Source organism: Macaca thibetana, chromosome 2 (genome assembly GCF_024542745.1).
Source record: "Macaca thibetana thibetana isolate TM-01 chromosome 2, ASM2454274v1, whole genome shotgun sequence".
NCBI lineage: Eukaryota > Metazoa > Chordata > Mammalia > Primates > Cercopithecidae > Macaca > Macaca thibetana.
Window position 1 is genome coordinate 166,568,117 of NC_065579.1, and position 14,749 is coordinate 166,582,865.

The following is a 14,749-nucleotide window of genomic DNA, read 5'->3' on the forward strand; positions in this document are numbered from 1 at the left end:
CCCCCAAGTCCTAACAGCACAATGGCCTTTGCCTTGTCTCCATTTTGGCTGGGCACTGGGGCTACTGCTGCCATGCACGTGTTCTACTAGGGATATGCTGACGTTCCCGTGGTCCCAGGCCTCAAACTGCAATGACAGGTAGGAGCTCCTCCTCCCCTCCTCTGCGTGGGTCAGTGTGAACTGGAGAGTCAGGCCCACAGCACCTGCCCGCCCTTTCCTGGAGAAGGCTTGGGTATGAGGGGAGCAAAGGCTTGGGGGGCTGATGAGGGGAGACTGGGCAGAGCAGGCAGGGGTGGAGTGGGTGTGTTTGTCATTGCTCCTCTTCCCTGAGTCTCAGGTGCCATCTGCCCTCACTGCGTTCCCTTCCACTGTGCTGTGTCACTCTGTGCCTCTGGGTAACCGGCATCTGATCTCATGCATTTTTCCTCCTGCAAACCAGATGCCCCAGGGCAGGCGGAAGTCACTGATGACAACTCAGAGTTTCCCACTGGCTCTCTAATTTCTTCCCTAACCTGCCTGAGGCCCACGACATAAAGCATCCTTGCAACTCATGCTCTTAAAACAGAAACAGCTCATAGGGCTGTGTGGTCAGAATAGGGAGGATGGAGCATTCAAACCTCCCTTTGTCCTGGGGACTGGCGCTCCCTTACCCACAGACCTCAGCTGGCATACAGGGTCCCAGAGGCACAAATTAGGGCAAGTGAGGTGGGGACGTGACAGATACAGAGGCAAGTGTGAGACATAGAGTGTGGCACCTCTCAGAAACATTTGTTACCTCTTTCACCGGCTCGATGGCTCAGCTCCCAGTTAGTCAATTACTTTTCCTTTTGTGACATCAGAACCTAGTTTCCGAATTAGGGGCCAGGTTAAGCAGAGGGAAGTGGGCTCAAGTGTGTGAGGTCAGTGCCAAGAAGCTAGAGAAGAGCTTTCTAGGAATTCACGGGGAAGGGAGAAGGTACATTGCTCTGGAGAGAACCACGTCTTTCTCCAGAAGTGGAACCTCCATACTGTACCAAGGACAAATGCACGCCCTCTAAAGTGAAATTGGCGGGAGCAAGAATAGCAGCCGGTATCTTTCTACAATCCTTGCCTTTGTCACATCCTGCCGGAGTTCATCCCCCTCCTCCAATTCAAGTGCCTCTTTGAGTAGCCTGCACAGTCCTGATTCCTACTAAAGTGTTTTCTTAGGTTTGTTGACTAATATCGAAGACAGATTCGAACTCCCTAAAGAGTACAGCTATGGAACAATGTCAACAGCATTAATGCTCTACAAACACAAGATACGTTTAACTCAAATATTTAAATATAAATGTTCTGTTTTGGTACGGAGCGCAGATGAAGACACTCTGCTGCTTTTCACCGCTGAGAGCTAGTGAGAGATATCAACATCATTAAATAACACAAACATTTTCCCCTGGAAAAATCCACTGGGGTGCTCCGTGCTGACCCCGATTATTTTCTAAATTGGCTGTGTGTTGACTCCGCGCTTTGCTTGTTTGCTTTTTTCTCTCTCCAGTGGGACAGCTTGCCTCTTGAAGTATGTCTCTCTAACCCTGACAGGCTTCAAGTATGCTGTTGTCACTGGAAAGACACGGAGGTTGTGGGGGTGTGGGGGTCTGTCTGGTGGCAGAGCCTATGTGTGGCCTAGTCAGCAGGTTACAGCTCTGCCCTGCCCTTCAGGATGACAGCAGAGCCCCTCTCAAGGTCACAGCCAGTGTACTGAGACTGAGCAGAACATATGGTCCCTCCTTGGGAGCCTTTGATATTCTGGGCTGGAGTTGACTGATGAGTACCAAATTATATCATCCTTATTCTTCAGGTCAGACATACCAAATGAGGAGGACCGATGAAGACTTTTAGAGGCCTGAAAAAACTGGCTTCTCTCCAACCACGTATTTCAAAATAATATACTAAGACATGAAATAAGTCAAGGCTATTTCGGTGCCACCAGTGAATACATTCCATGCTGGATATCTTCTGTTTGCCATCCTGTTCCAGTCTTCACCTTTCTCCACCCTCCTCTGTGTCTTGTGGGCTGAATGAACAGACTCAGCTAGTTCCATTGCTCTCTAGCTTCCAGTTGAGTTTGGCCCCTGGGGGAGGGAGCAGGCACAGAGTGGTAGAGAGGAGAGTGACATCAATGTCACCATGGGCTGGCAGTGGCTCTCTGTTGCCCTGCCCACCCAGCACTGTGTCTCGAGGTTATGACCACCCTCCCAGGACCTTGATCCTTCGGGCCTAGGGAGAGAAGGTCCCAGGGCCACTGTCATCAATCCTAGGACCCTGCACTATCTTTTGTGGTTTCCCTACTATTCCTTGGTAAATAGTTCCTTTATGAAATGCAAATTTGCCCAATTCAATTGTACCATCTATTTCCTGCTGGGACTTAACTAATACAATACTGACAGGGTTCAGGACACACTACCCAAAAATATGGCACCTTGCATAGCGAATATTTTAAGCTGAAGGAATGTGAGAAAACTGCAGAAGCAGGAAGGCCACTCTTATCTTGCCCTGCCATTCTCCCCAGAAGCAGATCATAAAACCTAGGAAGGATTTCCTGGCCTTTCCCTGAAGCAGGTCATAGACTCTCATGAGAAAGGGTCTCTCCCCTCCTAGAGGAGAGAAACATCCTTATCTCTGGAGATCAAGGGTCACAGAGAAGAATCTGGACAAACAGGCCTTGGTAAGTGCCTCCCCACCCTGCCACCTACTGCAGTTTATTACCATTTAATCATATCCTTTTTGCCCTATCATATTTCTCCATGACTCTGCTCTTCATAAAATCTAGCATAAAACATACAGGTTTAGCCATTTGATATGGTTAGGCTTTGTGTCCTCACCCAAATCTCATCTTGAATTGTAATCCCCAGGTGTTGAGGGAGAGACCTGGTGGGAGGTGATTGGATCACGGGGGCATGATCCAATCATTGGATCATGATGTTTTTATGATTGTGAGAGAGTTCTCACAAGATCTGATTGTTTTATAAGTGTTTGGTATTTCCTCTCTTGCTCGCTTCTTCTCTCTCCTGCTGCCCTGTGAAGAGGTGCCTTCCACCATGATTGTAAGTTTCCTGAGCCCTCCCCAGCCATGCTGAACTGTGAGTCAATTAAACCTCTTTCCTTTATAAATTACCTAGTCTTGGGCAGTTCTTTATAGCAGTGTGAGAATGGACTAGTACACCATTTATCTGTGTCTTCATTTTCTTATAAAGGTTCCCATGTCAAACAAAATGTATACTATTTAATAAATAAGTTTGTATGCTTTTCTCTTGTTAATCTCTTCTCTTATAGGGGCCTGAGCCATGAACCTAGTGAGAAAGATATTTTTCCTCCCCTACTATGCCAAGATGCCAGATTTTGGAGTAGTGTGTACTGGACCCTGTCAATATTGCATTAGTCAAGTCCCAGCAGGAAATAGATGACACATTCAAATCAGGCACATGTCAACTTATTTCCAAAATGTTTCTTTTGGTGCCCCAGCCTTGCTGATGCTTTAAGAATATACTGAGAATTTGTCTTGGTAATCTAGTGCTTCAAGTGAGGGCCAGTTTGCAGTACAGAAGGACAGGTCTTGAACTTTCAAAACAAGAGCATCTGCCCTCTATTATTAAAACAGTGTAGATGTGCTCAAGGGCAGATGGCCATTGACAACCAGTGTAGGAGCCCAGGATGGGAATATTTAAAACAAAATAATCAGTACCTTTTTGATAAAAATTCAAAGAGTGATTATGGTTTCTAATTTAGTATTACTGAAGATCATAAACAATTTTATTACCAAAATCTAATTAAATAAAAATGATTTGGTTTCAGCACTGCCAGCTGAAACATTGTAAAGAACCTAAAACATTGTAGGGAAAATATGATTAAAGGATCAAATTTTGAAACTTTTGTGCTCACTTGGAAATCCATCTGTAAACTAAACATAAAATCCTAAGTCCCTCCACCAGCTGAGGGGGCTCCCTTGTGGCCAAGGGGAGCCCAGAAAAACATTAAGACCGAGTTCCCTGCCAAGACGGCACAGGAGGTCAGACACACCTCATTATATTCCCCTTGCATTTATGGTTTAGACACAACAACTGACCAGCATTCATGTGAAAATAGAGATCATAAGACGTAAAGAACAGACTATGGCAATAAGATACTAAATTATAAACAGGACCCAAGGCTATGCCGGGCAAGGGTTAAGTCACGCTCCCCCTACGCTTAAGGAATAAACTATGCTCTTCACTGCCACAAGGGTTTTCTTTTTCTCTGGCAGCTGAACAAGCACTGGCCTCGAGATAAGCAATATTAACACAATTTGCAGCTCACCATCAGATGCTGAGTAACTAGCCCCCTGTTCCACCAGCCATAACTAACAGCTTTGATTGGACAAGAGACTGATTTGAGTAATTTTTCAGTAACTGGTTTTGGCCACTTTACGGAGATTGTGCACTTGCGTGCCTTCATGTCCTGAGAAGACCTTCTGACATCTAGAGCCTAACATTTAAATGTGAAGTCTCCACCCCAAAGTGAACATGGATGTAACACGCATGTTTGTTCAATACCCATGTGTCAGGAGCATCTTCATGAATATTCATAACTCCTCCTGTAACCTGTTGAATAGGCATGCTTAACCAACCTGTTCAGCCTAAAGCTCTTACTCCAACCCCTCCTTTTTTGAAGTGCCTGTCTCTGGTCTCGGCTGGGGTCTCGCTTTCCAGCCTGTGGGATGGGATGGTCACCATGCAGGCTGTAACCCTAAGTCTCCCCTCTTTTTCTAAATTTACAAATTGTGTGGTTTTTTTTGTTTTGTTTTGTTTTGTTTCTTTTAACACATCCATGCTTTTTCTCTCTTTATGCCACGGTCTTTCTGCTTCCTGTAGAAGATAAACGAGTTACTCTACTGCCAACAGTGAAAGATGGGTTGGCCTGTGATAAACCTGATTCTGTGGGTCAGAAATAGATTTCAGATGGCTCGTCCTGATTCCAGGCTAATTAGTTATATCCTTTGAGAAGCCTCCTGGCTCCCTCAGGCAAAGGAACAACTCCCTTCACGGCATTCCTAAACCACTGAAAGCATTATTATTTTATATTGCAATGATCACATTTCTTGTCCTCTCAACAGATTGTGATTTTGTTGAGGGCGGAAGTAAGATCTTTCCCCGCTGTCTCCCGCATGAACATGACCTCTCCCCCAGTTTTCAGTGGGCTCAGTAGATGCTTGCTGAGTGAATGGATAAATGAATCTGTGTGAGAATGAAGATACACCACCTCTCAAAATAGATCCATCCTGCCCAGATTATGTTTTCAGTCCCTAATCAACGCAGTACAAGCAAACCCGCTATGAAATGGGTGTCCTACTAGTGGCAAAGTTCGTAAGTCATTTTTTTCTAAACCTGAAACACTGAAGTGGTTTAGTCAAACACAAGTCACAACTGCCTCCTTTTTGAACTGCATCAGGACTTTCTGATGAGTATACTTACGAATATATTATTTCATGTCTCAAACAAAGCTAGAGCACCTGTATAAAATGTGATGACTGTCCTCCAGAGACATTAATTTCCTTTCATTTTCATTTAGATACCATGTTTACCTTTTTTTTTTTTCTTGGTATATGAACCATTTCATGAAAAGAACAAGTTTACCAGTGATTTGTTTTTTCCTTTCGAAGTAGAGAATAAAGCCTTGTTGAGGCCCAAAGGAGGAAAATGCCATTTTTTTAAAACTTAGTTTACCTACTTTATTAAACAAAAAGAGGGCATTGAGAAAATTAGCATGGCTTTTTAGCAGCGCAGCTGTTCCTCTTTGGTGATATTCGAGCAGACACTTGGAGGAGGCTTTCTAATTTTTTTGTTGACTTAATAGACTTTATTTTTTAGAGTACTTTTAGATTTACAGAAAAATTGAGGAGAGAGGACAGAGAATACCCACATACCCCTCCTTTTTTCCAACTCCCTCCCACCTCCCCCACCAGCTTTCCCTATCATTAACATCTTGCATTAGTGTGGAACATTTGTCTTACAATTGGTGACCTAATATTGATACCTTATTATTCAGTAAAGTCTATAGTTTACATGAGAGTTCACTTTTTGTGTCACACATTGTGTGTGCTTTTTTTCTGTTTTTGTTTTGGTTTTGAGACACAGTCGCTCTATTGCCAGGCCAGAGCACAGTGGCACGATCTTGGCTCACGGCAACCTCTGCCTCCTGGGTTTAAGCGATTTGTGCCTCAGCCTCCCGAGTAGCTGGGATTGCAGGCATGCACCACCATGCCCGGCTAATTTTTTGGTACTTTTAGTAGAGAAGGGTTTTCACCATGTTGGCCAGGCTGGTCTTGAACTCCTGGCCTCGAGCGATCTGTCCTCCTTGGCCTCCCAAAGTGCTGGGATTACAGGTGTGAACCACCACAGCTGGCCTGTATGGTTTTTTTTTTTTTCCTGACAAATATATAACGTTATGTATCCACCATCATAGTATCACACAGAATAGTTTTTCTGCTCTAAAAATCCACTGTCCTTCACCTATTTACTCCTCCCTGAACCTGAATCGCTGGCCAATACCAATTCTTTTACTGTCTATATAGTTTTGCTTTTCCCAGAATATCATATACAGTAGTTTGAAGCATGTAGTATGCAGCCTTTTCAGATTGACTTCTTTCATCTAGCAATATGCCTTTAAATTCCTCCATGTCTTTTTGTGTCTTGATAGCTCACGTAACATTCAATTGTCTGGATGTATCACTGTTTCTTCATTCACCTCTTGAAGAATATCTTGGTTGCTTACAGTTTTGTCAATTATGAAAAAAGCTGCCGTAAGCATTCATGCACAGATTTTTTGTGTGTGGACATATGTCTCTGTTCACTTGGCTAAATATCTAGGGACATTTGCTGGATTGTATGGTAGGACTATGTTTAGCTTTGTAAGAGACAACCAAATTGTTCCAAAGTGGCCGTAGTGTTTTGCATTCCCACTAGCAATGAATGAGAGTTCCAGTTGTTCTACATCCTCTCCAGCATTTGATATCATCAGTGTATGGGATTTGGGCCATTCTAATAGGGACATAGTGGTATCTCATTGTTGTGGTAACTTAAAAGTCCCTAATGACATATCATGTGGAGTATCTTTTCATATACTTACTTACTATCTATAGATTCTCATTCCTGAGATGTCTATTCAGATCTTTTGCCCACTTTTTAATTGGATTGTTTCCTAATTGTTGAGTTTTAAGACTTCTTTGTATATTTGGGGTACAAGTGCTATATCAGATACATGTTTTGCACATATATTTTTTTCCCAGTCTATGGCTTCTCTTTTCATTCTCTTAAAGCTTTTTAATTTTTTTTTTTTTTTTTTTTTTTTTGAGACGGAGTCTCGCTCTGTCGCCCAGGCTGGAGTGCAGTGGCCGGATCTCAGCTCACTGCAAGCTCCGCCTCCCGGGTTCACGCCATTCTCCGGCCTCAGCCTCCCGAGTAGCTGGGAATACAGGCGCCCGCCACCTCGCCCGGCTATTTTGTATTTCTTAATAGAGACGGGGTTTCACCGTGTTAGCCAGGATGGTTTCGATCTCCTGACCTCGTGATCCGCCCGTCTCGGCCTCCCAAAGTGCTGGGATTACAGGCTTGAGCCACCGCGCCCGGCCAAAGCTTTTTAATTTTTTAACCATTATATTGGTATATAGCATTTTAGAGTTCACACAATTTGTTCAAATGTAATATAGCATCCCCAAATGACCCGTGGAGCTAGATGTTATTATGGCCACATTAGAGATATGTTGGCACTGCACTACCGAGTTGCTGCAGAGCTGTACAAACCAGTTCCCCTCCTCCCAGCCTGACTGACTCCTGGGGAATGTATGTTTGTTGCTTGTACTGGGCTGAGGGTTTGTATTAAGGAAGATCCTGATTTTCAGAGTGCCCAGTCCTCCCACCCCTATCACTTACATGAGGCTGATGCTCTCCATCTAGTGTTTAGCCGCCATCCTGGAGTGATTGTCCTCCAGCCCCCACTGGGGGCAGATACCTTGAGCCAAGAAATTTGAAAATTTTTTTCGGAGTCCAAGTGATTGTCCTGGAAACTCCTTCTCCTCCTTTGGCAGAAACAAAACAAACAATACCAAAGCAAAAAAAAATGAAACCCTATGAACTTGCCTCCGGAGTTGGTTCCTTCCAGTGGGTTCGTGGTCTTGCTGACTTCAAGAGCTGAGTCGCGGACCTTTGCGGTGAGTGTTACAGCTTTTTTTTTTTTTTTTTTTTTTTTTTTTTTTTTTTTTTGAGCTGAGTCTCCTCTGTCACCCTGGCTGGAGTGCAGTGGCGTGATCTCGGCTCACTGCAAGTTCCGCCTCCCAGGTTCATGCCATTCTCTTGCCTCAGCCTTTGGAATAGCTGGGACTACAGGTGCCCACCACCACACCCAGCTAATTTTTTGTATTTCCAGTAGAGATGGGGTTTCACCATGTTAGCTGGATGGTCTTGATCTCCTGACCTCGTGATCCACCCACCTCTGCCTCCCAAAGTGCTAGGAGTACAGGCGTGAGACACCACACCTGGTGGAGTGTCACAGCTCTTAAAGATGGCACAGACCCAAAGAGTGAGCAGCAGCAAGATTTACTGTGAAGGGTGAAAGAACAAAGCTTCCACAGGGTGGAGGGGAACCCAGCCAGTTGCTGCTGCTGGCTGGGGTGGCCAGCTTTTATTTCCTTATTTGTCCCCCCTGGTGTCCTGTTTCTGTCCTATCAGAATGCCCTTTTCTTAATCCTCCCCGTGACTGGTTACTTTTAGAATCCTGCTGATTGGTCCATTTTACAGAGCACTGATTGTTCTATTTCACAGAGTGGTGATTGGTCCATTTTACAGAGTGCTGATTGGTCCATTTTACAGAGCACTGATTGGTGCATTTTACAAACCTCTTGCTAGCTACAGTGCACTGATTGGTGTTTTTACAGAGTGCCAACTGGTGCATTTTATAAGCCTCTTGCTAGCTACAGAACGCTGATTGGTGCATTTTACAATCCCCTTGTAAGACAGAAAAGTTCTCCAAGTCCCCACTCGACCCAGGAAGTCCAGCTGGCTTCACCTCTCAAACTGACATACTGTATTTTGGCCCTGTTGTGAACACATTTACTAGGGGCTGCTGATCACCACCTTCAGAGTCTCAGCAGGAGGATAACAACCCCTGAAATTAATGGACCATTGAGACGCTGAATAAGCTTCTTCAGTGTGAGTATTACTAATGTAGCAAGAAATTATGATGACGATGCACTATGGATAATCCTAATGATATCTTCCATGCACAACCTCCACCTACTTGGATCCACCAACCTAAAGCAGCATTGGGGTCTCTGAGTTTTGCATCTTTCCAGAGTCTAGAGATTTGTCTTCTAGTTTTTGCTGAATTAAATAAAAACAGAGTTAACAATACAAAGACTTTCACGAAGTGGTTAATGGTGTGGGTGATGTCAATAAGTATTTGGCAGCATCTGCTAAGGATAATCTGAGAGGAACAATCAGGAATTGACAGCCCTTCTTTCAAAGCAAAATTGCCTGGTTCTGGTGATATCAGTCGTTATTGGCTTCCCTGCCTGCAAAAATGTCACACAGTAATTCCGATAGAGTTGCTTACACAAGTGGAAAAATCTGACTCCTTGATAACATGTTTCAGTTGCAAACCACTCTAATGACACTCAATGGTTTTCTAGTAAGAGAGAAATTTCCTCCAAACTCAAGAAGTTATCTGGGAACAGTGACCTTCTTCAGTCAGGTTATTTATGTTCATTGGGCTAATGGTTTTTGTCCAGTAATACATTTAAATTGCTTTCCATTTTACTGTTATGCTTCACTATCACATTTCAGAATGTCGCTTCCCTTCCTCTGTGCAGCTGGCAATTTTTCTCAAGTATGCGATGAGAGCATTGTCCTTTCGAAGTCATTTGAAATAGATCTGGTCTCAGCCATCTCAGGAGAATATTCTCTGGCTGATAATCATAGCCAAGTGGAATGTACAAATGAAGTGAAGCTGCCTAGCAGTTCCTTTCTCTCTGGTTTCCTGGAGGCCTTGTTGCAGGGCCACAGTGCACCTATTGATCTGGGAAGAAGCCAGACATTCAGCCTCTGATGATACCTAAGAAACAGTTCTCCAGCTCTGGTATAAGAAGTGCAAGGAGGTTGAGAGGAGACACTGTCTTCAAATGATTTACAAACTGAGTCACACATATCTGGCATGGATAAAGAAAAGGAGGTTCTGTAGAAGTGAACAGTTAGGTTTATCCAACCTTATAGAAGCAATTGCTCAGTAAAACCAGCAGCTTATGAGCAACGGAGGGGATAAACCCATATCCTTTATTTTGAGGGTTTTTTTCTTTTTTAGAGATAGGATCTTGCTTTGTCACCCAGGCTGGAGTGCAGTGGCAGGATCGTGGCTCACTGCAGCCTCAAACTCCAGGGCTTAAGCAATCCTCCTGCCTCAACTTCCCAAGTAGCCAGAACTACAGGCACATACAACCACACCTGGCTAATTTTTAAACATTTTTGTAGAGATGACGTGTCGCTTTATTGTCCAGGATGGTCTTGGATCCCTAGCCTCCAGTGATGTTCTAGCCTCAGCCTCCCAAAGCACTGGAATTATAGTTTTGAGCCACCACACCCAGCCTAAAACCCAGATTTTCTCAAAAATGGAAAAGGTAGATCAGTCTGTTGAGTGACTCTGAAGCAAGTATAATTCTGCGTAAACATCTGGAGTAATTAGTGCAACACAAGTGCTAAACAACAACAACAAAAAGCTGTATTTAAAAAAAAAAAGCAGAGGCAAAGGGGTGGGACAAGTGCCCGTTTCTTAGCCTTTGTGTGCTGGCAACACAAGGTCATTGTTTACATGACAATGGATCGCTTTTGTGTCTGATGCTCAAACCCAGAAGTGTGTATGTACATTGTAAGTTTAGAAGGTACAATTAAGAAAAGCTAATATGAGGTTAACATTCAAGTGAAAAAGTTTTAAACTCAAAATAAAATTGACTAGGACAAAAAATGAGGCACTGCGAAGTGTGAGTGGCGTTGTTCATCTGCAGCAGTTGAATCTTGGAAACTCTGGCTCTGTTCCAAAACCTGGAGAATTATGACACTGGCTAGTGCTCCTCAGCGGGGCAAGGTGGACTGTGGGGGAAAAACTGCTCTCTGCTGAGTGACTGGAGTATCTCTCAGCGTCCCGTCTGCTGTGGAATTTTGCCACTTGGTTGGTTCTGCCTTCCCTTTGAATGTGGGTGAAGCCCTGCTATTCCCTGAAAAATATTATTCATCAGTTAATTTATGACTTGCTTCATCTTGCCACCACTAATTACTGATGTTGCTGCTCTCTGAAGTAGGCTCAAAAGCTGAGACGGATTCTATCTAAAATAGAACTTTGGCTGAGGAGCAGGCGGTGGCGGTGGCAGGCTAGAATGTCACACAAAGGCAACTCGGAAAAGGAAAAGTGCACACCCGGACCAGAAAACCGTTTGTTTTGAAAGGAGACATATGGGCTGGGCGCAGTGGCTCACGCCTGTAATCCCAGCACTTTTGGGAGGCTGAGGCGGGGCGGATCACGAGGTCAAGAGATGGAAACTATCCTGGCCAACATGGTGAAATCCCGTTTCTACTAAAAATACAAAAACTAGCTGGGTGTGGTGGCGCGCGCCTGTAGTCCCAGCTACTGGGGAGGCTGAGGCTGGAAAATCTCGTGAACTCAGGAGGTGGAGGTTGCAGTGAACCGAAATCATGCCACTGCACTCCAGCCTGGCGACAGAGCAAGACTCTGTCTCAAAAAAAAAAAAAAAAAAAAAAAAAAAAAAAAGAAAATAAAAATAAAAAGTAAAAATAAAAGCATACGGAATATTGGATGTGTGGGCAGGGGAGTGAAAGAGGAAGCCAAAAAAGTAATTCACATGGATAAATGTCCATATGTAAAAGAAAATATCTTGGTCTGATTCCAATTTCAGTGTCCCAAGGAGGAATGTAGCATACTTATTAGGGTCAACCCCTATGCACTGTGGTTAGAATTTTAGGTGCCGTATCAGGTGGGCATGTGGAGGTGTCTGAAGACAAGCAGCCTGCCTGTTGCTCAGCCAGTCCTCTGTACACATTAGGTGCTTAGGAAATGTTGCTCCATATGTCACCAACTCGCTTAAAGTCAGATCTTTGAGAAGTGGGGAGAGGAAGTTCAAATTAAACCTTTGGTAACACAGATTTTATTGATTGAATCTTCAGGGGCCGCAGACAGGTGCCTGATGAACTTTAAATTAAACTCTAAATTTCTAAAACTTTGCTGCATACATACATAAATTACAGTGCAGCTTGCATACCTAAGAGAAATGGTTTTGCTTTTTTAAAAAGATGTTTTCAGAGTTAGAAGAAAGAATTCCTTTAACTACCAATCCCAGAAAAGGGGATTTTGATTTGGTCACACGAAGGTGAATGTTGAAAAAGTAGAAACGAAACTTTCCCTACTTCCAAAGGAAAAGTAATCCCGGAGAGTCCTGTAAGAATGGGTGCCTTCTGTAGTAAAGTCCTTTTTTAAGGATAAGGATTAGCAAGGGCTCACGTGCCCAATTTAGACCCAAAACGAAGTGGGGGCAGCACACATCAAAAATGAGAACCCTTTATAGCAGCTCCTTTTTGTTCCAGGAATCCTCCTAGAGCAAAGGATTTCTTGAGTCATTCCCTCAGCCATAAAAACCTTACCGCTATTCTCAGTGAAGAAAAAAGTAAAAAAGAAAGGGAAATCTAAAATAGCTCTGGTGGGCGCGGGGTGCCATCACTGTAGAAAAAAAATCAACGATTGAAAAAAATTAGATTTCAGCAGTATGTGAGAGCTAGAACTAAGGTGAGGAAAGAAGGGTATGGCAAAGGGAGAAGGAAGAGTTGGGGAATCACACTATCTGGCGACAGAACCACCTCCTTCCTGGGCCAAATGTTTGAGCTGTACTTCCTGACCTTAGTTTCCAAATATTCTCAGGCTATGTCAAGGCTGTAGCTGGTGCACTATCCAGTCCCACAGTGACATCAGTCCTGGAACCAGCCAGGGTGAGATGCTCCCTATCCTAAGCCACTCAGAAAGGAAATGTACATAGCATGATGGATCTCCCCCAAAGACTCTGATCACATATTTGTCAGTCTTGGAGCTCTGTGGCCTTGTCTCAGCAGTTCCTTTTTTCCTTGCGCTAAGATCTTTTCTGTGAGAAAAAGCTTTAAAAATAAAATTTTAAAGAACAGTAACATGTCCATTTTTTTTCTTAATGTCTTCAAAATGCAGATTATCGAGTTTCTCATGAGCTCTTAGTCATTTTCCCCTGACGGACTTCGATCCCCAACTTCATCTTACTGCATTTCAACAGACTGTCTCTAACCCCTGCTAGACTGTCTTCTTGGTACTTGCACAGAATAGACATCCAATGCAGATTTGCTGAATGGATTATTGTTATGGGTGCACGATATGAGCTGTGGGTAACAGAAAACTCTTCTGAAGTCAAAGCATGGGAGATGAAATAACTTTTCACGGGCTTTGAAACAGAGTAATGGAATGAAGAACTGTTTGTAAGCAATTTTATTCTAACAATACAGTTTTGATTTTGATTGACATACAATACAGGTTTTAATGCAGGTGAGGCTAGCATTTACATGTTAAATACTTCATATCCTATGTATTAAAAGGTTTAAGGTATTCAAGGATTCATGTGCAGAATATTGCTTTTAAATTTATTTTTAACACGCTACCAAATACCCAAGCCAAGATATATGGTATGGGAAAATTGAAAATATTAAATTTTATAAAACAATGTCTAAATTTTTCCAGTATTTATCTCAAGGATTATCTATCTTGACCTGGGAGAAACTTTTTTATTCTACAAATTTAGCTTTTCTATTAAATATATTTGAATAAATGCTTCAAAGTATATGGCAAATCATTACTTGTTTTTGTATCTATTATATTGCTTGTACATATTTTTTCAGGGCCTCATATGTTGATTTCTGGAGGATATAAATTTTATCTGAAGTTTAATTGGCCTTTTATAAGCACCATAGATAATGATGCCCAACAGTAGAAAAGATCAGGAAAAAATCATTGTACTTGACCGTATTTCTTGGACATATTTTCATGCTGGCTTTAAAACCATTCTAACTTCTAAACATAAGATATCCACAACCTATTTTATATAAACTTCCCCTTTTCCCCTTTCATCCTCTATCATCCTTAAGAGACTTTCAATCCTCACATTCTTCTCTTCTGACTCTCCTACATACAACCCTGCAACAAAATGACCTTTTGTAAAATTCCAAAGGGTAAGGAATCTCCAAGTGGGGTGAGCCAAACTATCATTTTATCTCTTCCAGAAAGAGATTTCATTTCATGCTTTAATTTTGGGCCAACTGACCTAGCATTTCAGATTTTTAAAACCTTTGGCAACTTGCCTTCCTGGGCTCATCTAAAATATTCTCTCTACCCCTCCAACAGATTTTTCTCTTGCAAGTCTACGGGAGAAAAAAAATGCAGTGGGAATAGTGTGGGAAGGAAAAGTGTAAGGACATACAGTTGACACAAATCTAAGTTTTAGCCTTTGGGCCTTTCGAGTCATTAGGTCATCTGGGGAAAAAAGAATCATAAACAACCCTCTCCACACAACCCCTAAAAAAAAGTCACCATAGAGAAGGGCTCTCTTTGATGAAGTAAGGTGAAAGTCTCTCGGGACACCGTGGATCAAAAAAAGGGTAAATACAGAGAGAGCAAATCTGAACAGTGT